Below are 24,006 nucleotides of genomic sequence, written 5' to 3'. Positions count from 1 at the left end.
AAGGATTGTAGTTACTGATAATTGAAGATTTCAATATGCATTCCATCGATATTTGGTTACAATAGAACATGAATGCAGTTCCATCATAGAACACTGTTCACCAGAGATATGGAAAACTGGAGCAAACATAGAAGATGTATGAATAGTATGTATTGTAAAACACAATATTTTCTTTCATTCCAGTATGAGTGTTCTGTTGTACACTTGTACATGTACACTTTTGTTTTCACGACCCCCCCCCCCCCCCCCCCTCCATTTTCCAGCATGCACATGAACACTCATTCAGCTTGTTCTCAAATGTTTGTTTGTTTAATATGCATCCCAGCTTGTTTATACATATTTGATCAAACTCCACGCGCCAGCGTAATAATCCCGTGCGGTGCCAGTTATGGGCGGCTGGTGAAATTGCTGCAGAAGGCCTGTGTGTGTGTGTGTGTGTGTGTGTGTGAGACTGTCAGCCTCTGATGAAACACATAGCGGGGGGTGGGGTGGAGGGATGGAAGGATGGAAGGGTGGTGGGGGGCACAAAGAGGGGCCCAGAGTGCAGATGTTGCTGCTGGAAGCCGGGGGACTGCGGGCCACACTGGCTCTGGCCCGTGGCTATCGGGAGCCCAGCTGGGAGAGAAAGACTGAGTGCATTCATCTGGGCTCTCTGGGGCCCTGCCGCTCGGCACAGGTATCCAGCTATTCTGAGGCAGGGGGATGAAAGGCTGCTACACAGATGTCACCTGCTGGGGTTCAGTGGCCTAGCCAGCAAATGTCATGTTTGGCAGCTGGTGCGCTGCACTCGCTCCCACCAGTTGTTGGCAGAGAGGCTCCTAAAGGATGCAAAAGATGCTTGCACCGGGGGCATCCTAATGGGACGACATTAAAGAGAGTTGCTGGCTTCTGTCTGTCATAGTACATTAACCTTGTCCTGCCTCCTGCTCCTTCAGGGCAGCTGCTTCTGCTGGCTCCCCTTAGCACTGGAGTGGGGCTCACGCGTGCTCTCCAGCAATTTGGCCCCCTACCCCACGCTTCATATGGTTGTGCTTAAGGTCCGCCGCACACATCTGCGGGTCCGGGCCGTACACATGCAAACAATAGTTCCCACTCTCCTCCATTTCAGCCAACAAACCACTTCTGTTCATCCATCAGGAGGGTCTAGCTTTTCTCTACAGCATATTTTTGCACACTACAGACATGAACCAAAGCTTCTGAATGTGCAAAGCATGACTGACTCTCTACACTCCATATAACTATATATAAAAATGATTCAGAAATGATACTTGCAGCAAATTAGGATTTTATATTAGTACGCTGTCGCAGACTCCTCCTTAAAAGTGGCTAAGTACATTTCCTTGCAAAAGCAGTGGCCAATGAACAATCAACAACCAAGCCTATTTAACATTACACAACATGACGCAGGATGCAACCACAATGCACAGTTGGCTGGCGGCAGTCGCAAATGCACCGCATGTTGTACCCAAGATACATAATGACCCTCCTTCACCGTAACACATGTGCTGCCAGTAACCGGAAGGCCCAACCAAAGCAAAGCAATGCAAAAATAACAAAACAACCAAAAAAGCAACCTTTGTGCACAAGAAACAGCATCACCAAGAGGGCAGCCTTCGTGAGCATTTCCCATTTCAAATCAAGCATACAAAAGCAATACAAGGTAATACAAACGATACTTATCATCATAACATATCTTCCCAATCGATAATGTTGTTGGGAACATTTATGCTCTGTTATTTTTCTAAAGGCATTATCTATGACTGATTTACATACAATTCTCCATCTGGATATACTAAATCCCACTGCCTAAGGGTCATCAGTCAGGTTGTGAAATAAAACGGGAAATGAAGATTAAAGAGACACAGTTATTCAAATGTTTAAGCGAGGAAAATCTTCCAAGAAAACATCCATGTTTTTTGATGTCCAACTGAGCACTATTGGATCAATAAGAAAAAAAGTGGATGCTGCATCACACCACCTACATGGTTTGTAGAAAAGAAAGGGCTTGTAGATGGATTTATTTACCAGTAGGACAATAGCCCAAGGCTAAAGCAACACCGGAGTGGCTTAAAAACAGTTGAATTAATATTATAGATTGTCTATCAGTCAAATCCTTAAAACTCTGCTGAGAATTTGCTGTACCACAGTGGTAGACATGTAGACAAAATAACACATTAAGGCTCTATAAATAGACTATAGCATAGATGTTCATCATGAAACAGATTAGAAAAATATAAAGTGCAAGTATCTGCAAATCAGAAAATTATGACATTTTCTTAAGAACTCATCTTCTTCTTCTTAAGAGCCCCATGTTTTAATATAAGCTTTGGTAACATTTGTGGCCAATTGCTAAAATAATTCTTCAATAGACCAATCCGATCGAAATGGGATAAAACAAAATACCAAAACCTCATGCAATTATAATGTACATTATAAGGTAATTTGCCCTAAAGGTGATTGTAATGAGAGGTCAAACTGTATCATCAGTCAACATAAAAAAAATCCTATTCTGGGATCAGGCTATTATAGCACTCACATACGTTAGTGGCAGGGTCCTCTCGACACATGGGGCATGGCTAATCTCAAGCCGCCATCTGGTTGCAAAGACAGGGCCGCATAGTCACACAGCTCCTATGGCCTGGCCCCACAGCCTTCCCCTCGCCTGCTGAGACGAGGTCCAGCGAGGCCAGAGGTGAGTCCCTCAGCCTGCAGTGCTGAGGTAGCTCCTGCTGCTTAGAGGTCAACTGGCCCCGCTCCCTCTGACTACACACACATTATTGCATGTCAAAACACTCGCAGGAACATATGACGGGGGGGCTGGCAAAGGGGAACATGGCAAGCTCTTCCATGCGCAGAATCCGTGTGTGTGTTCAGTGGTCATGTTTCTCAAGATCCAATTCCTTTTAGCTGTCTGGTTTGTGTAAATCTCAAGGGTTGTCAAGGTTGTGCCAAAAGGAGGTGTCTATGTGCATCTTGTAGCTGACAAAGAACTCATTTCACTACATCCATAGGAGCTTCATTGAAGAGAGAGAGAGAAGGAGGAGAGAGAGAGAGAGAGAGAGAGAGAGAGAGAAAATACATCCATACTGAACACATACTTCACACAAGCAGAAGCAATTCTGAGGTTTTAACTATAGCTCTAGTTATAGGGTGAACAGGCCAGGCTTTCAGCTCACCATATTACATGGCTCATGGACGACACATAAACCATGTAACAGGGTGAAAGATTTGAGCCTGAGGCTGATGTAGCAGTTTTTAGCATTACCCAGCAACTTATCTGAGCTACAGTGTACAGTAAGCCCTCTGGACTTCAGCATGAACTCTAAGCTCTAGACACAGAAAAGCTTTAGAGGCTGTTGAAAATAGCGGTCTTATTTCTGTATAAATATAAACCAAAAAAGTACCAAAAACATCCTGCTATGAAAGATTTCCTGAAAAACCCACTGCGCAGATGGACAATATGACATGCGTGACTGTCACTTTGAGTTTTTTCGGTCCGATAATTTAAGCTTTGTTCTGTTACTCCGAGAGGCTAGCTGCTCTAGTAACTTATTCCATTGGCACCTACCATGGTGCTCTTATTGCTGGCCTTTGTGAAAACCCACTAAGGGTTCATAACTGAAATGCCAGGGTGTGTACTGCATGCCTGCTGCTGTGAAAGGCAGCGGTAATTTGCCAAGAACTCATTAAAAATCTTTAAAAATCATTAATCCTTTTTTAATAAAGACAAGCACGAGGCAACAGAACAGGGTTTGGAAAATCTAATGCTCCATCCTACAAAGAGCACCTAACCTGTCTAACCTGTTCATTTTATTTTACAGTAGATGCATGTGTTTTTGCTGAGGTAAACAAACATTCAGTTACATTATGTGGCTTCCCACACCTTTTTGTTTCCAACCTCCCAACGAAAGCATACAGTAAAGTACTTTAATGTATCCATCTGTATTTCATAAAGCTCCACACTGGGTCAATATCCATCCACAGTTTAAACAAATTAATGGACATGGGGAAAGTGCCGGGGAGACAAATCACACCCCAGAGAATTTGTTTGCAATTAAGATTATCAATGTCATGTCAATAATTTTGCCCTGGCCTGTCAGTGAGAGGCAATTACAGCCTGCTCCAGCTGGTGAGAGCTGCCCTGACCCAATAAAGAGGTTTCCCTGACCGGGCCACTCAAGTTGCACTCACCATCAACAGAGATGTGCTGATGAAGACGAAGGTTACAGGCAAAGATTCTAGAGCACTAGGCCTGAGCTCTACACTAAAATCTTTGGTTAGAGGGGTTTTTATTGATGAAGATGGGGGTTAAAGGGGGTTGTGAATGAATATAATCCAAATGAAGGTCCCCTAAACCTCAATCTGTCCTCTGTGTTCTTTTAGATAAGAATCCAGTAACACAGATGCCCTCTTAGAATGACAAAACCCCAACTGCAAAGGAAAGATTTAGCGACTAAAACAGATGGACTTCTCTGAAATCTAGGGCTGTATTTTGGGCACCAGCACATGGCGTAAAGTTCGTTTTCCACCCGCGCAAAGTTTAATTCGGTATTTTGCACGTTTATTTTTTAAACATTGCGCCCAGGGGTGTGGCAATTAACAACCTAGGGAGGGGCCTGGCGCGTTGTCTAAAAATCGCTATCATACACCACCTAAACCTGGTCAGAAGTCAATGGCGAGTTGTTCATACTGTATGCTATTTTAAGAGCGCATGTCAACAGTCATATTGGCAGGTGCACGCACCATCTTTCTATCATTCATGAACGCACACCAGCGCACGTCCATGCAAAGCATTACAAATTGCACGATTACAATGGGAAACATAATTAGAATACACGAAACATGATTAAAAAACCTAGGAACACCTTGTTGCGCCATGCGCTCCACTTTTGATAACGAAACCCCTCCCAATGTGAACTGGACATCCTACTAAATTTGAATAGACTTTTGACGAGTGACGATGCACTTTAGAATGTCATGATAGGGCCCCTAGACTCTTAATTATATATATCTTTTTATGTCATACATTTAATGTCAATCGTTGCCTTGTTTAATATGAATAACAGAGATTTAAAAAGACATTGCATGACATGACAAGACTTTATATACAATAGAGTACCTCTATTTCTGACCATTAGGTTCATCACCACCATTGCTGTGTCAGTGATGACTGCCTTATCAACTCTGTCTCCCTGAAAAATCATCTGCTGTATTCTGTACTGTACTGGTCAAGGGTTCAGTTGTAAAGGCCTCAGACACAACAGTAGCTGTCTTGTAGACATTCATTTACAAACATGTTTTGTTGTCTGTATTGTTTCTTTGACAGACAGCAAAGAACCAAAATGAAAGCATTTTGAGTCATCTTTCTAAGTCATACATTGCAGAAGTGGGTACCTTCCTCAGCTCAGGATCAAGGCCTCAGTCCAACATAATGTCAGGGTAGCCCTCTTAACAGACTGTACATTTGGAAATAATGTACTTTACTTATGAAAAGTAAAAAGTAATCCATCAGCCCATTGAGCATTATATATAGTCTATCCGGAATTTTCAAATACATATTGATGTTGCCAATTTAAAACAAGGGAAATATTTATGTTAGCCTGGGTGAACCCAGACGAATCAGCTTTAAATTTGCTCAGCAGGTGCGTCTGGCGACCATCACTGGGTGAACCCAGACGAATCAGCTTTAAATTTGCTCAGCAGGTGCGTCTGGCGACCATCATATTCAACCCCATCTCTGAATCACCAAAACCCAGGAACCAGAACCGCTTATCCAGCATGGGCCAGGCTTTATTTGATGACCGGCAGAGAAGAATGGTTTTAACACTACCGATGGCTGTGCTGAGGGCATCAGTGTTAAACGACACAATATATGCTGTATTTTGGAAAAGCTTTGGTAAGAGTATAATTTGTATTTAATTTCACTGCTGGTTATGCCCCTTGAAAATCAGAAGGAGCGAAGCCTCCCCAGACCCATTTTCAATCACATTTGACATTTGATAATGTAGCTCTTATTTTGATTTTGAAGAATGAGGTGCAAAACAGACAGCCCTGACAGCTATCCAACCTGTCAGTGGCGTACCACCATTTAAATGTCAAAAATACATAAAGTTGTAAGGTAAGGCTAAATTAAGGTTCCATTAAGTAACATTAATTTGCATTAATTGCAGTGGTTAACAGTCATATGGCATTTCCTATGGCACTTAACATTAATGCTTTGCTAATGTTGACTAATGAACTGAATAAGTTAATAATCCCATGGGATAATAGATAACTAGATAATATAAACAAGCCATACATATTCAACCTTAGCATCGACAATCTGTGTCACTGTGTTCACTGACAGGTTTATCAGACCATGATGTATTCTGTATTCAAAAGGAATTTATATATATCCTTCCAAATGGTGTCCAGATTTGGGCATAATCTGTTTTTCGCAAAATCAGCATTAACCTTTGATTTGAATTTAATACTGTAATATGGAATTATGCATTGATGTATGTTTGCACAATATAAATGACTTTCATTAAATATAACAAATTCTTCTCATACCACATCAATTCAAATCATAGCTATTTTATAAGAATTCTATGATAATTTAACAGAGTGCACATATTGTGTTTTCCATATTGCAGGTAAGGGCAATCAATGCAAATGATGACAAAATGAATGCAACTGGTTACCTAATCAATATGGTATGCGGCAATATATCAACAGCCCTGTCGAGAGCATTAATAGATCAAGTCCATTAAATACCATCTAAGCATAGGTGACGTTGCATAAACGAGCGCGCACGCACAAAAAGATACACACTAACATCAAGATGCACAGCATGACCCCAGTTTTTTGTTTCCATGGATTTCCTGAACAGGAAACAAAGAGTCTTTTTACATTTTTAAAATTCTCAGGTAGCCCTGTTGCCGGGCTACAGATGGTTGGTGAATGGTTGGAAGTGTTCTCTATGGTGATGGGATGCTCTCCCTCAGAAGCCCCCCAGCACCGAGCCCTCCATTAGCCATAATGGTCTGGAGGCACTGTGCTCTCCTGCACTATCTTCAAGCAAAATAAAGGAGGCAGGTGTGAGAAGGAAATTAATGTAAATCCATCAGTGTTCAATTAGGCCTAACACACACCCACACACACACACACACACACAAATGGGGGAGGGAAAAAGCTTCTACCTCACAAACTATCAAGACCTCCCTTTTGTGTGGAGGCGACCATCCCTTTCAGTCCATCCATCCCTTTTATACCACAGACAAAAATCACGCAAACTTTAATTATGACCAAAAAAATTGTTCTATGAAATTTCCAGGTGCAGCTTTTCTCCCTCTCCCTCCCTCAATTCTGATGGTTTCCTTAAGCGGCCGTCAACATGCTTTTTCTCCATTATGGTACCAGCGTGTCGCCAGTGTAATTTGGAGCGCCTCGAGGCACAGGGAGCACTGGCCCTCTGTGGTCTGTCGAAAAAAGCACTTTAACCTAATTTGTTTCTAATTACAAAACAGGAAGTACACCTGCCATGTATCAGGCGGTACTCTACCCTCCAAGGCTGCTGCTGCCTAGCAGTAAAGCTCTGTAAGGCTGGGCTCCCGAGTTACCAGACATCTGCGACATTATTCCTATTATATTGCATTTCATGGCTGACCTCACCCTGTCCTGCAGTACGTCATTTTTCATATTGGAGGTTACGTTGCTGGTGTAAAAAGGATTGTGAGATACTGGGAAGTCACTGCAGTGAAGATTTTAACACCCCAGTACTAGCTTTGCAGTGATCCAACAATATTGTTTTCAAAGAGTTGTGGAAATGTGGATGATTAAAAACACTTGAGAAAATAATTGTGGAGAAAATACTGCCAGAGAGAGTGATGCCAAAAAAACCTTAAAGCTGTCAAATAAAACATTTTTTCCTGTCACACACCAACCACACTCTAAACAGAAACACAAATGCTTTATGCCTGATTCTGGCTGTTTAACAGCCAAAATAGTTGAGGATGCTAAGCTTGCAATTCAGCACTTTCTATCACCTGACAGTAGTTTAATCAAGAGGTATTTGCCAAGTCTGATGTAACTCTGACTAAAGCCCAGAATAAAGTCATCGAGAGTGTTTTGTTTTGCGATGTAAAACTTTAATTACTAATTTGCACACGACTTCTGCCAAGCTCCTTGATCTTTGCCGAGGCAAACGAGATGGTGAATGAAAACAAGCGTGTTGCATTTCAATCAATCACCATGTTATCATCATTCAAAATGATATCAATGAAAACAAACCCAGTGGGGCTGGCTGGGCTCCCCGGCTGTGAGCTCATTGTTATTGCATTAGTGCAACAAGACGATGTCAACTGATGTTCTACAATTACACGCATTTTCTCCTGTCTGCCATTACGCAAACTATGGATGACTTCAAGAGCAGCACAAACCTGCACTGCGGTACATCTCAGCCTCTATTCTCTTTTCAGGGAAAAAGACAACCAGTTCTACTTGTTAGCTTTCATCAAGATAATCTCTTAATCACTTTTCTTTCATTTCACAAAGTAGTGTGATAGTGGGTGACAAATGAATTTAATAACATGCCGCGCACCTGAAACATCTCTGATTATCATCGGCAAAGTTTAATTTCAGGGAAAATAAATGATAACGGCAGGTTTTTAATAAAACCTTGGCATTTGTGTGTGAAGAGCAGCGCTCGTCCACCACAGCCGGTGGGGCCTTGGGATGTGGTATTGATGTGGTTATATCTGGCTCCAGTGTGGAGCCAGTGCTCTGATGTGCTAATGGATTCACCAAGGGCATGTCTGAGAACGAGCGTGGGGTGAGGTGGGCGTGGGGGGGGGGGGGGGGGGGGGGGGTTGTGGAGTGGGAGGCCAGAGAAGTGCACCATTAACTCCCCTGTCTCTATCCACGGGAAAGGTCAGCAGTCCACCTCATCCGTCAGGCCTTATCAACGGACAAAAAGACCACTGGTGTTAATGGCCTCTATCCCTCTATCTGGTCCAACACATATACGACACTAACAAGGGGAAGAGGGAAAGGGATGGGGCTCTGATTGTTTCTTCTAATGTGTTACTTCCCTTCTGATGGGCTGCAATAGGGCTTGAAAGGCCGGAGCCGGAAGAATTACCCCAAGATCAGAGGAATCATTAGCCTCCATCTCAGCTGAGCTCAGCCGAGAGGAGTTGGATTTCAACTGTGCCGGTGTCCTGGGAAACTCTATGCTATTCTGTGGAATCCACTCTCCCTAAAAAGCCTGGGCAAGAGGCTTTTTTGTGAGGGGGGGGGGGGGGGGGGGGGGGCTCACTGCTGACAGAAGCAGCCTGTATTACTAAGGCATACTTAAGAGGCCACCTTCGAATAATTACGCATATTTAGAAATGTGTGTGAGCGTGAGACACTTTTGGAGAGTGGTTTGCTGCAGCCGATTCTTCCACTCGGTGATTTGCACTTTCTGCAGAACTTTGATCTTGCCGTATTAAAGTCAACCGAATCCTAATAGGATGGGAAATATAACCGGAGATTACAGGTTTTATTTTCTCCGGCGCTACATGTGAGAGGCTATCTGAGCTTAGACAGAAGCCTTGAGAAAAGGCGGAGGAACAAAAAAAGGGAGAGAGAAGCCCATTTGGCAGACTGACTGCTTGTCGAAGGAGCAGGTCAAGTTCTTGGCGCAGAAAGTGCTGTGTTGCCATGGTGATGTGAGGTTTTTTCCCCTCCTCCCCTTTCCTTCCTCCCTTTCTCTCGCTCCAGTGTCCTGGGGTTAGGGCGCCATCAGCGGTATGAGTGTTGCTTAAGAGCCACTGCAGCTCTGGCCCGTGAGCAGACCCATTTATTTTTGGGCCCCTGACGTGTCGACGCGCCGGAGGCCACGCAAAACAACAGATCGGCAAACGACGCCAGCAAGGCCCAACAGACAGCTCCGGAAACACCCATAATGCATGAGTAAATACGAGGAAAACGGCGTCATTAATACGTGACAGGAGCCGACAGCCTCTCCATAAATCTCGCTGTGTCTTGGGGCCTCCTCGTCGACTCTTCCTTCTGACTTGCCGGAGATGATTAAAGTTTACGGACGCGCTTCAATCGCTCATCATCACCGTGAACACTGGCACAAATGTACAGAGACGCTGATCCAAGAGTTGCTTCAGTCAAATTTTCATACAGTTGCTCTGTTGTGTCAAAAAATAAATAAAAAAACAGGAAAATACAGAATGCGACTCTGAACCTGGATTCAAAGGCTCCTTCAGCAGCTGCACTGACACCTCGTGGGCCTGTCAGCTACGTGTGTGTGAAGAAGCCTCGAACACTACTGTACTGCTCCCAAAAATACCTACTTTAAACATATAGCAAGTTGCATTTAATCAGTTCCCTGGTGGCAATATCTTTACATTTTATAAAATAATTCCTGTTTTTAACTACACAAGAGGAAGTGGGGGAAAAAAAAAAACTTGGCACACACAGTCGGCGCTTGTGGACAGGACTTGGGATGCCAAAGAGACTTTATTTATGTTTGGATGGAAGCGATCAGTTCAGGCTGGCACAGTCTGTCAGCTGTAGTCTTTGGCTCCCTTTGCCCATAGCTGTAGTGAGCTGTCGCCTCCTGCTCTGGTTCTGTGGACTGTCCGACAGAAAGGGTGTATGTGTGTGTGTGTGTGTGTGTCGCGTTCCCACTAGCCCCAACCCAAAAAACCAAGTCAGTCCACCCACATGCTGCCCAGTCTCACGTGTGTCCTCCTCTCCACCATCTGATAAACTCAAGAGTGTGTTTCTGTCGCTGGCCTTCTGTGCGCTGTGCTTACAACTCGCTAAAGACGTCATACGCAGAATATGCGTGAGTCATGCCCAAACTCACATGTAGTGGCTATTCTGATCCGCAGTGTTACTTAAGCAGCCATTTGCCAGGCTCTAAAACCGTACACCGTTCATCACGCAATGTTAGGAGGTCAAGCCACACATCTGCTATCATTTGAAAATGAGGCAGGCAAATACCAGTGAGTCTCCTCGGCGAGAACCATTACTTTCCTCCACTGCCACCCTCTGTTTTTATTTCACTTTAGATGAAAATCGAGATCCATATTTCACTCGCACCGCCTTCCACCCTGGTTTCTCTAGACGTATGCACACCATTTTCTGCTGGTATATATTTATACGCCGATGCCAAGAGCTTGCGGCCTTAAAAGGAAGCCAGGGCTGTTTCCCAGCGCTGGGCTAGCTGGAGCTCGTGCCTGCGGAGGCTCAGGAGAGGACATGGTCTGTGGCCTGGGATCCTTCAGAGAGGTGCAGCAGGACGCACAGGACTGATTCCAGCCTGCCAGAGTGGCCATAGTCAGATAACAACCTGTGTGTGTCTGAGTGTGTGTGTGTGTATGTGTGTGTGTGTGTGTGTGTATGCATGTGTGTGTCTGAGTTTGAATGTGTAGCTGTGTGCATATTGTATGTTAATCTCACTGTGTTCTGTGTTATGAGTTTATGTACATGTATCAGTGTATGAGGTCTTTGTACATCTAAGTGTGTCTCTGAGTGTGTGTGTGTGTGTGTGTGTTGGGGTCTAATTTGGTCATGAGTTGTGTGCTGGTGGTTGACGGGTGGCAGGGCTCCACTGGCATGGTGAGGTGTGTCTGATAAAAGAGCTGCAGCCAGACGGCTTCTCGCTGGCGGCCGGCGCTCTCTCAAGTGCTGGCTTCTGTCTTGGGGACCGGACGGCGACATACGCGGTCCTGTTTCCATTTCTCTCTGTTTCAATGGTCATCTCCTTTCTATCTCTTCTGTCCTTCACTCTGTCTCTCTCTCTATACAGCACCATCCACTATTATGGGCAGCCCACGTAAGGTTGAGTACAAAGAGTTATACAAAATCATCTATTGGAAATGTATCTTAATCTCACAATGAACACAATGGGGAAAATGTTGAAGGCAATCAAATCTATTCTGATAAAAAAAAAACAATGAATCATAAAGAAATAAATATTATTTAACAAAAAACACATGTGCCACAAATATTGACACTCCTCTATTTAATAAACTGCAAAGCCCCCCCCCCCCCCCCCCCCCTTGCCAGTAAAAGAGCTTTTACTCTTCTCCTGTGGCGAGCCATAAAGTTGGAGAATATAACGAAAGGGATAGAGACCATTCCTCTTTCCAGAATCTCTGTGTTCAGTAAGCCATTGTGTTGATCTGGACATATGTTTTGGTTCATTGACCAGCTGGATGATCCCACTTTTAGTTTAGCACATTTGGATTGGAAATGGCCAGGTATTCCATGGAGGTCATGATAGCATGCACCCTAATAAGGTTCCCAGGGCCTTCGGAATAAAAACAGCCCCAGAACATCCCAGACCGATACTTATCAGTAGGCAGGGGGTTCTTAGTAGATATAGTTAGTATAGTCAGATGTATGTCAAACCCACCATGAGTGTTTTTGACAAAAAGCTCAATTTTCATTTCATCTGTCCATAGAACTACATTCCAGCCAAAGACCCAATAACAGTGAGCAATTGCAGCCTTTTACATTTGTAATTAAATGACAAGAAAGGCTTAACATGGGCGTCACTTCTGAACATTTTTGGAGACTTGGTGATTCAAAGATGCTACTTTCTTCTGTAACTCTCCAGTCCTTTCAATGTCTAGCCTCTCTTACCATCTTCCTCATTGTGCATGGGGGCAAGATTAACATGGGTCTATGGGACATTTCTATACTTAGAACAGGAGATCACAAAATATTGTTTTAAAGTTTTTTATATAAATGGGTAAAAAGATCCAGTTACATATTGTTTATAATAATTTATAGGGGTGCCAATAGTTGTGGTATGTGTGTTTTTGTAAAAAAAAAATATATATTTATATGATACATTGTTTTTTCTCAGAATAAATTTGCTTCCCTTCAAGGTTGTATTTTTCCTCATTTTTTTATCCTGAGAAAAACAACATAAATCACCAAAAGATTATTTTATTCCTCTTGATACTCAACTTTGGCAGGAGTTTTATTCCTCTTGATACTCAACTTTGACAGGAGTTTTATTCCTCTTGATACTCAACTTTACCACGAGTGCCAATAAATGTGCAGGGCGCTGTCTCTCTCTTCTTCACCCTGTTTCTGATCATCATAGCCTGCCCACTGCTCTGTCAGCCTCTCTCTCCACAGCCCTCATCTTAGCAACAGATAAACATGACAGAGATGCTGGACCCCACCCCCCATCACCACCACCAACTTCCAATCCCACCCCCAGGCTGTTACCGTGTCAACACTCTGATGTGGCAGCAGACTCTGGCTCCAGAGTCTTGTGCCTCTCTTGCTTGTGGAGTGCTGCTCTTAGGGATGAGTGTCACTGTGTGATTCTGCCTGTTGACAAACAGCAGCTGTACCAACAACAACAACAACAATAACCACGACAACAAATTCTGTGGCCTAAGAGGGAGTTTGGAGAAAAGGTCATATGATCATTGATCTCAGCCTGGGAGGGGAAAAAGGGGGGTGGATTATTACTTTTTGTTCTCTCCTCCATATGCTCGTGTGTTGAACTGTTTAATCTACACAAGGGAGAGCCAGAACGCCTGAACGCCGACTGTCACAAATAACAGATTGACAGCACAGAATGACAATACACACAATGAAAGGCCTCCATTTGGATCGTATGGCGAGGAGCTGGCTTTGAGTGCCATGCAACAAAAAACCCACGCCTGTCGCCGGTCGCCTCTCGGAGCTCAGAGCTCTGAGCCGAGCATCGGCGGTCAGAATGACTGCTAAATGTCTGTGTCACAGGCACTCTCCGAGAGGACGGATACACAGACCAGCAGTTACACCACATTCTTGGCCAGCGCCGACCTCCAAACATTGGCCCTGTTGTACTTTGTCGCGATGCTGCAAGACTGGTGTGCGATCTCTGAGCATGTTTGGATATGGAGAATACTAAAACTTGTTTATGGATCCCATGTGCTCTAAATTACAGCTTATTGTGAAATAGCTTATGAATTTTCAAGTGCCTCTACGATTTATCTTACGATTGCAGAGGATTAACGGCTGAAATATCTCTTATAGATTGTATTTAATGTAATTTATATTCAATAGCAGCTACAGTATATAATACACATAAACACTTCCTTTTATTGCACCATAGTATAAAATAGGAGGTTCATTATATTTTATTGCTTGTTTAAATGCATATTTCCCCTAATATATCTAGGTAGGTTCTCCATTTTCTGTGCTGCACATTTGATAGCAGGGCTCTTTCAGGAAAATGCTCTCATGCAATGGCTTTTCACAAGTAGTAGGAAAGTGCTCAAAGAAGCTAACTAGCACCCCCTTTTGAAATCACTGATCCAAGACCTCAACAGCACAGTTCTTGTTCAAAGTTTTGGTTTTGAACCAATTTCACCCTCACCATAAAACTCAATCTGATATAATTTATATGGCTAAAATGCATCAACTTAATGCACAATTAAAGCTTCATTAGGTAATCATTATAACTGTATAAGTATCAATGACCTGTGGGTTAAGTATATGGTATATTTTATTAGTGTCAGTACTAATAGTAATAGACTTTGTTGATGTATGTCAAAAAGTGCTCAGCCACACTCTTAAGGTCCATGGAATACTTAATCCAGAATGAATCAGCACCATTGCACTTTACAGCCTGCGAGCAGAACCAAAAGCACAGTGTGTGCCGTGTAAGTGTCAACAGTATGTGTCAAAAGGAGGAAATCTTTTGCAGGCTTCACACGCCGAGGTCAAGTGAGAGCATTCGCAAAAAGAAGAAGGAGAAAAAAAAAGGCCCATGTTGCTGTGTTTCAGGAGCGTAACCCGGCGATGACTGGCGTGTAATTAATCCTACTGTACGGCTGAGGAAACACAGACCCCGGCACTCGCACAGGGGGAAGGATCAGAGCCCTGAACACATCCGAAAGAAAGTCCCTGCTTCCTTTCCCCCCCCCCCCCGCGCAGGTTAGCACGCTAGTGGCGGACGGCGTGGTGCGGCGTGTCGCGGCACGGTCGCGGCGTCACCGGCGGTCCCTGGCTGTTTAAGGAACCACCCTGCTGGGGACGTGAGCCGGCGCCAGGGCACCAGAGAGAGGTGTGGGAGCAGGCAGATAAGCAGCTCAGACAGGATCAGGGGGACGAGAGGGGAAACACAAACACACACACACACACACACTCTTGCTTCTCTCCCCTCGCCCTAAAAGCATAGGGAAAGGGAAGGGAGGAGAGGAGTAGTATTTTTTTTTTTGCGCCTGCTACCACTGCTGCTACAACTGCTGCTACAACTGCTGTCACTTTTTGAAGAGTGCTTGTTTTTGAGCTGGAGTTTTGGAGCCCGTGTAGGTCAAAGAGGAGACTGGCGGCCGGGGTGCGGGCGAGCGTTAAGCCGGTCAGGTGCAGCGCCACCAGTGATCATTAGGGTTACAGCTGCTCAGGCCAGATTGTCTGCTGCCTGCACCAGGCGAGATGTCTCACCCTGGGAAAAGAGCGAGCATCTGTCTGTCCTTCCCCGTAGACACGAACCTCCTACCAGCCTGTCCAATTCAACCCAACTGGTAACAAGGTCACCTAGCTCTCCCTCACTCTCTCTCCAACACTCTCTCTCTCTGCAGAGCCCGATTAAGTACTAGCTTTCCGCGTCTGTGCACTTCTAGGCCTCAATAAAGTAGCAACATTTAGAGGAGGATAGTTTATATTTTCTTACAATTTCTCTGTAGTGATATTTTGATGACAAAACTGTTCTTTTCTGACTTTTTGGCCACTGTATACCATGTTCAAACATTTATAGAACATTTCTGATTACAAAAAAGTAAAACTACATGTCAATGTTTGCTGAGAAGTTGACTGCACATTTAGTTATAATTTGTACAAAAAAGAAATTACAGGGATATGGAACTTTTTACAAATACAATAATTGCTGCATTTTGGCTCCTATTTGATAAGAAAAACATGACGAGTGATGGAGTACCAGATACATATAACTAACTGGTTAAAAATGGACATGACAGGCAGAGACAGCAGATGCCTTCAGCCATTTCAGATGATTGTTATTGCACTCCCACTCAGCAGAAGCAGATGGATCACAAACTATTTTTTTTTTAAAACATCACGTTTCTTGGTTCTACACTTACACTGTAGGAGTTTCACTTAAATCCATAAAACAATGGTCAGTGGTCAGATTAAAGTCAACATCTCTTCAGCCACCTCACATGCAACATAATACTCTAAACCGCTCATAAATATTAAACATCAGGTAGTAGATTATTTTAGGCTTTCCCATGGATAAAAGCTGTAAAATGTTGGGCTTCAATACATTTGAGTGAACTGTAAATCCCCCTCTTGTGCAATTAACAGATTCATCAAGTAATGTGATTACTCAAAATCATGCGAGCATGAAGTCGATCACTGATCAAAAAAAACTCTACTGAAGGTCAGTGGAATTTGCCCTGGACGGGAGGCCATAGCACAGGTACAGCAATGGTCGATACAGTAACTCGCGAGGAGCTCACGGAATCACGGAACAACATGATCGATATTTACGGCAATGAGTTGAAGGTTGTCACATAATGGAAATCTACTCATCTCATGAATTTCCACGTCAGACAAGTGTGAGGGAGGAGATCTGTGTTGGCCTTAGACAAAACGTAGCTTGAGATGAGAGGATAGTCGTCAAAGATGTAATTAATGGCGACAGCGTCAGCTGTACATAATTGTTGCAGGGCTACACTAGCTTGGCCGGGTGCAAACTGCAATGAATAAATATATAAATAAATAAACAAAACAAGATGAAACAGGTGTGACAGCAACTTTCTGCTTCACAGAAAAAAATAAAGCACTCTGTCAAGGGCATCACACCTGTTCTTTTGTCTTTGGCAAAGAGCTTTTAAGTGCAAATTTGCGTTTGGCTGTAAGCAGAGCTGTGGCCTTTGCACTCATGTTACTCATCTGAACTAATGCAATTTCCATAATGGTCAGAACTGAAATGAGGTCAACACATTTCAATATGAGATATAAGATGGACATCCTCTTTTCATCAGCCGACAGAAATCTGTAACATCAATCATTTTATCACAATCTTGTAGTGATAAACACTATAATCACAGAAATGCATACTTTAGAGTTAGTTTGGTTTGGTTTGATGGCTATATTCACACTAATTTAGTTTCGCAAAACTTAAGTATCATAATAATCATGGAAAGATGTGGAAAGGAAATATTCATAATTCAATTTACATATTGGTACTCGACTCAGGAAATGATGAAAGGTCACCCAATGAATCAGTATATTAACTAAAAGCCCCCTTTTTTAAATCTGCATATGTGTATATGAATCAAGGAATTATTTATATTTGTATTTATGCAAGCCACATAAATATTGCGGCTTCTTACTGAATCAATATGAAAGCTTCAGCGATTTATAAAGGTAGACTTTTTCCTTGAGACACTCAGGGTGGTACAAGATTTGTGCCGAAATGTGAAATCCTTTACCTGTGAAAAATTAGCTATATGTTGAATTGAAGTTTTTGGAAGTTAATTAGAATTTGCAGCTTTTGGACATGGATTAATTACTTGTAAAAGTATTTGAGAAACAGGGTCAGAACTCTACCTGAACAAAACAGTGCAGGTGGCTGTGTGCAAACATATCTTATGCTCTTTGAAAACAAGTGAACAAGTATGTAATCTACAGCTGACATGATTTATCTCAACATGAGGGTTGTCATGTCCTTTTTGAGGACTGTTCTTTTCTTAATGTGCATTGCTCGAGCGTTGCATCACATGTTGTTTCCCAAGTTTGTTTTCCAACTAGTCCATGTAAATAGCTACAATAATAAAGCTCTATACAACAGCAGGGTAATCTGGCAAACTAAAATGACATGAAAGAAAACCATTCATCAAATGATGCATATGAGTTTCCAACTCACATATAGAAGTAAGTTGTCATGCTGAGAGACACAGATTTAACCAACCAGGCAAGTCTAGCATCTCAGGAGTGTGACATAGATTGCTGATAAATATGATGCGTTAGAAAATTGTGTGGGAGGACTTTGTTAATACACTCAGTGAATGCAATGCTGGTTTCCTGAGGTTACTGCTGTGTGTGTTGCACTACAGTTTTTGCACTACAGACTTCTGTAAGCAGCCAGTGCTGGTGCACTGCAGAGAGCAGAGCTTGCAGTCATTTCAACTTTTCCTGTATGACTCAACTCCTGTGTATTGGATTGTGTCGCCGCTTCTGGAAATACAAAGTCTGACTAGAACTCGCATTTGTAGTGTCGCATGCAAAAGCATATTGCCTTTCAGTGTCCAGCCAGACCTGGGAAAAACATTTGTTATTTGCCATTCATGTTAAGGAGATAAATATAGCAATTAAAGTGTTAAAGAGGAACTACATACTAAGGTGTAATGGCTTGATGTGAAAGTCTGATATCACACTGATTACTTTAAACTTACTTTGAAATAAATGTGTTTGCCAAGCAAAATAACAAGCTAAGAAGAAAAAGGGTTGAGGTCCTAGAATGCAGAGTATCTACTGTATGTGATGAAGGGAGTTTCAGTGACATATCCAGTCATAACACAATCAGTCATGTTTCCACAGAATTCCCTACAATATAATATTCAGTGTGACACATACACACACACACACAAATACACATACACACAAGGGGGAGTCCCAGTGAGGTCTGTATCACTCATAGTTTTATGAATTAGAGATCAATTAATAACAACGGAAAGTCAGTGTGTAATAACAACATAAAATGCTATACAACTGGCTGACTACCAGAATAACATCAACACTCTACATCCTTCTTATCAATCTCAAAGCTGAGTGCCATAGACTTTGGACATGCACACTGGAATCCTTTGGTGCTGGCACTGCTCTGCTGTAGCCACCTGAACCTTTGACTGCAGGAGGCTATTACTTTGCTATATCATAGAATATACAACCTGTTTGTGACTCTAACATACTTTCCTTAAGTATGGCAAGTATCCATAAAAATAATATTTTATGATAGTCTAGCCTTTCTTTCTTCTTTAAGTCACTTAAAAATGTGTGGAGATACAAAATATTTACCCTGGTCTGGAAGTGACACTCCATTGACAATTGGAGTATTTGTGCAGTTTAATCTGCTTGAGCTTTCACACTTACAAGACACTTCCATGTACACACTAACACAAACAAGTATCAAGGCAATTGCCTCTGTCTTGTTCTCAGCTAAGGTAGATTATCCATTAATGCTTTGCCGAGTATCTCCGGGGATAATTTGGACTACAGTAATAAAACTCATAGTGTGCCTTTGCCAAGCTGGGACATCTGGTCACCTTATCATAGATAAGTGGGGGTTAGTCCTGGCATCTGTTAGAATTAATCCATTTTGCAAACACAGTTATCCTAATCTACTAAATATGCCGTCACGCCCCTCTAATGTCAAAGTATTGTACACTTTCAACTTTCAGCACTTCAACAAAGCGGTCATTCTCAATGTGCCCGAAAAGATGTCTTTTTGTTATTGATGGCCCCCCTTTTTCACAGACCGAAATCGGAACGACTAAAAAGCGGTGTGTCAAAACCTGACCAACTGTGTAGTGGATAGTCAGTCGCACCTAACATCCGCCTGCATGAATATTCATGAGAGAGATTTCTCTTTTGTTGCCTGCCTAGTCAGCAGTCACGAAACACATGGTGAGTGTTGGCAGCGCCGCGCCTAGGTAGAAGGGGCCGTGGACGGAGGCAATGGCAGGAAGCGGGACCTGTGAGGCTGACTGACATTTCCATCTGTAGTGAAGGCTGGTAATTATCGGGAAGAGGAGCGCCCGCAGCAGAGAGCCATCTGCTAGGGAAATGGCTCAATGAGGTATGAGCGGGACCGCGGCGCCACGGTGCCACTGCCTGGTTCTGACATGAGGGCTCGCATCTGCTGCCGACGAGCCGGGCCTCGGAACACAGCCTGGGCAAGAGGCGTGTGACAGGAGGGCTGAGAGGAGCCAGGCGCCCCCTGTGACCCGCACACACACACACACACACACACAAACGTGCACGCGCACACGCTCACACACACGTACACACATCCACACACACACACACACAGTGAAACAAACTAGTGCACGTGCAAGGCGTGCACACACAGCCCTGAAGTACTGCGACACCCAGTGTGAAACTTACTGAAGTTTGCATAAAGCTGCTGTGTAAGTTAGTTGGTTTAAGCGTTTCCTCAGTGTCATTGGAACACATGTAGAGGGAGGAATCACATGGGTGATGTCAGTGTTTGTCCATAAACATGAGATTGGCACCAAGTAATAGTGCATTTCAGGGCAGGGTGGTAAAACAACTGTAATAACCCACATTGGCGCAACTGAGATTTGGAATGCCACAGAAAACGATGGTGTGTCTCCATTTACAAGGGCAAGCGTTTGTAGGCGTCTGTGTGTGTGTGTGTGTGTGTGTGTGTGTGTGTGCAAAGCTTGTTGCAGATGTACCATCAATTCAGTGCGTTGTTGGCGATTCAGAGGTTTTCTGACTCATCTGTGTCGTGCAGCTTTGCGGGGCCGGTCGATGCTGGGGAGTCGAGGCGCCATTACGAGCGAGCCAGCCACACCTGACAGGTGTCTTCGCTCTGGTCCTCTCTCCTCCGCTCGCCTCGGATCCAAGCCCGAATGTGCTCCCCACACCCCGCACTGCCTGCAGACGGAGAGCGAAACATCCCATTAACAATGAACACGCAGCATGGCCTTCCAGGGGAGCTGCAAACTCATGATGAGGAGCCACATCGCCCCATTGCTTTGAAGACAGCTGTGAGGTGTGTGTGTGTGAAATGTGTGTGTCTATTGAGGGTATTACACCAGAGGCTAAAGCCACCAACAGTTAGAATCAGGGAAGGACAGCACAGGATAATAGAACATGTGCATCCTTTCTTCTGCAATGGAGCACCTGGAGCCATTGTTCTGAGGTGCAAAGAGTTCGTCCTTGCTCATATGGGGGCCACTTCGAGGCTAAACATTTGTTATAAGGCAATATTATGAAGCCTAAACCTAAAGGTGACATTTTCTTTCTACACCACCTACACAAATCCTAACAGTTGTTTTTTTAGCAGTCATTCCTTAGCATCCTGAATACCTGATTAGTGCTTGGAAATGTTTTTTTTTTTAACCTTTTTGGATGTGTTTTCATTGGCTGTTAAATCACTTATTCCCAACTGAGGTTCGGAGAAAAAGCTAGCAAGAAAAAAAAACCACCCCATCACAGGATTTTGTCAGACTGTTTCGACAGATTGGTAGAATACAAAATGCAGTGGGGGCTCTGATGTGGCGATAAAGCACTTGCCTTTGATCGTACTTCACCATTTTTTCTCCCCTTGCACATGTGCACGTCAAATCCAATTACATCACCTCTAGAGAGGTTCCACTGCATCCAGGAAGCTAGTCTGCACCACGACAGTTTGTTTTAAAAGTGACTGCTCCTGCAGCTCAGGTCGTAATTCTTCTGAAATTAAAAACCCTATGTGCACGTGTGCTTTCATAAATGACAGCAAAATGAACAGCAAAGATGTCTCTGATAGCCTAAACGAGGCACTATAGAAACGTGACTTTTGACGCTTCTTGGAGTGGCTTACTACATGTTGTCAACACTTAAAGAGAATTTTGAGATGGCGACAATGCTGACGGCTCCCTATTCAGAGGCATTAACTCCGTGCCATGTGTCGAACAAACGGAGGCCATTCTGCAGACCTTAATGACAAGGCTGCCGCGCTCCTCTTGTCTCCCCCTCGCTCTTTTCAAATTGCTCTCTAAATGAAGTACAGCTGTGTGGACCAGGTGCTGCCATCCTTTTTCAGACCCAACCAGGAAATTATGAAAATTCCTAAATTCCTCAAACGTGGCGAACATCGCCTCCTCTGGTCTAACTGAAAGCGAATTCAGACCCTGGTCGGATGGTCAAAATATGGCCTGCACTAGTAAGCTAGATATTAACAAATACAACTTACCGGTAATATTAGGCTATTCGACATAGCAATATATAGCCTATATAAAAAATATATATATTTTAAACTGGGGTTGCCACGTAATCAATGAAAATGCGATTTTGAAATGTTCTTTCCTATGACATTATATATTGTAAGTAAGATTATGTGATTTTTGTAGGCTACTTATTGTCTGTAGGTATTTAGAGCTAAAATGTTTTGTGTTGTTAATATTATTCTAATTTATTTTAAATATATCACCACAACCATTAGTGATGTTTGACTAAATGACTTGATGCACATTTTTAGTACTGACCACCCCCATATAGTGATGATCACATGCTGTCTGAGGATTGGCCATAATGTGCAGTGAGCAGCTGGAAGGCTTGCATACGGTAATGATTGCAGCACGGCACCCTGGTGGCTATGGCATTAGCTTGCCATATCCCACGACTCCACTTTGACCAGAGCTCCAAACTGCTTATCAGGTACAAAATGGAAAAAAAGGTGCTTTGCTCTCCCTCGACTCATCCCCTCGTTTGTGTGCTCAGCTGTTTTGACTGAGGAGAGGAGCAAAGCCTTTCTAACACGCGAGATGTGCAGCTGTCAACGTCTCCATTAACTTCTGTATCCGCAAAGCACAAAGCACTCCTCACCTCAGCCTTACAGTCCCAGCTGCACCATCACCACAGGCAAATCCCAACCAGCCCAGGACCAGGCTCCAACCAGATGCCAACAGGCCATGATGGTTGGTGGGTCTGCAGTCCTCACATGTAAAAGGTATGCACAACAGAATGTTATAATAATGCTTAATTATCATGAACATCATGAGGGAAAGCCATCACGTTTTCTTTAATTCAGTATGAGTGACATGTTTGTGATAGGCTATATCTTATTGAACAAGATTGAATAAATAATTGTAAAAGACTGTGCTATTTTCCTATGACAGGTGGGCTTATTGGCAGGATGAAATGCTATTCAAAACTATATCCGACCATCATGTGCAAATATGTTGCGTTGCATGCAAGCAAAGTAGGTTTGTAACTTCCTGGCATCATGCAGTTGCATACCATTTCTGCACTGAACCTGTAAATGTACAGTATGTGGTAACAAAAGGGATGTCGGTAAGTACGCAGGGTTATGCAGAGTTGTCTTCTATTGCATGAACAAATATTTCACCAAATACAGATTTTCTGAAAAGGATGAGCAATACCTAGTTGGCAAAATAAAAATGTCAGAAAAAAGCTTGGCTGCAAAGAACAATGGAAAATCACTTCTGCACCCTGTGGCACAACTTCTGTCATTTTGTGAATAAATTTAGGTATCCAAAATAAAAAACAAGTAGTTGTGCCATTCCTCTAAAATACCATGTCAAACAGACTGTTCTCAGTAGACCCCCTACGGCTTCCATCAACAGAACAACATCTTGCTTCTGGTTTACTTCTTATGAGTTCATATGAAGCTTTGGCATTTGGCTCTCCCTTTAAACATACCATGCCAACTTTAGAGGACCCAGGTGCATGGCAGAGTTATCAACTCTACTAACAGCCGTGCTTATTGGGATCACAGAGCACGTTGTTGGTAGCTTTTAAGTCCCGTGTGCAGCCGAGACTGACCTGAATTGGAGGCAAGCAACCCCCTGCTGATATCAGCTAACCTCTGATGGGCAGTCTTATTCGTCTTCTTGGCCGTCTCTCTGCCTCCAACACACACAAAAAAATCTCTTTGAAATGCAGAGTTCCATGAAGAATTGAGAAGCAGGACAAAAATCAAAGGATTCTGATATGAAATAAGAAGGGGAAAAAAAACGTCAGTGCTCCAAACATGGATGAGAAAAGAAATATATGTGAGATATCTGCCAGTGTGAAACAAGAAAAGCATCTTCTTTTCAACTCTCTGTCCTATATGTCATGGCAGCTTCAGAGAAACACAGAAAGCCTTTGTTTATCGCATATTGATTTTCAGCCCCACAACATATTGTGTTGCTCTGTGAGCTATGCACAAAGCTTTCATCTCACACATTCATTGGTCAGCTGTGTATGGTGAGAAAACATGTACATTGATCCCTGAGCACCCACACTAGG

The 24,006-nt window shown here is 43.2% G+C and overlaps 1 long non-coding RNA gene across 1 annotated transcript in view; it reads right to left on the bottom strand.

Moving 5' to 3' along the window:
• The window catches only part of LOC121693143, a 28,286-nt gene extending 7,653 nt beyond the window's left edge, over positions 1–20,633 (bottom strand). Inside the window, exon 1 of the long non-coding RNA XR_006025423.1 lies at positions 20,442–20,633. This is a non-coding gene — a long non-coding RNA (uncharacterized LOC121693143). The remainder of the gene's footprint in view (positions 1–20,441) is intronic.
• Between the last annotated feature and the right edge of the window lie 3,373 nt (positions 20,634–24,006).

The sequence above is a fragment of the Alosa sapidissima genome, chromosome 19, assembly GCF_018492685.1.
Source record: "Alosa sapidissima isolate fAloSap1 chromosome 19, fAloSap1.pri, whole genome shotgun sequence".
NCBI classification, from domain to species: domain Eukaryota; kingdom Metazoa; phylum Chordata; class Actinopteri; order Clupeiformes; family Clupeidae; genus Alosa; species Alosa sapidissima.
Note: the sequence above shows the minus strand (reverse complement) of the source record. Positions and strands in the feature narration are given on the sequence as shown.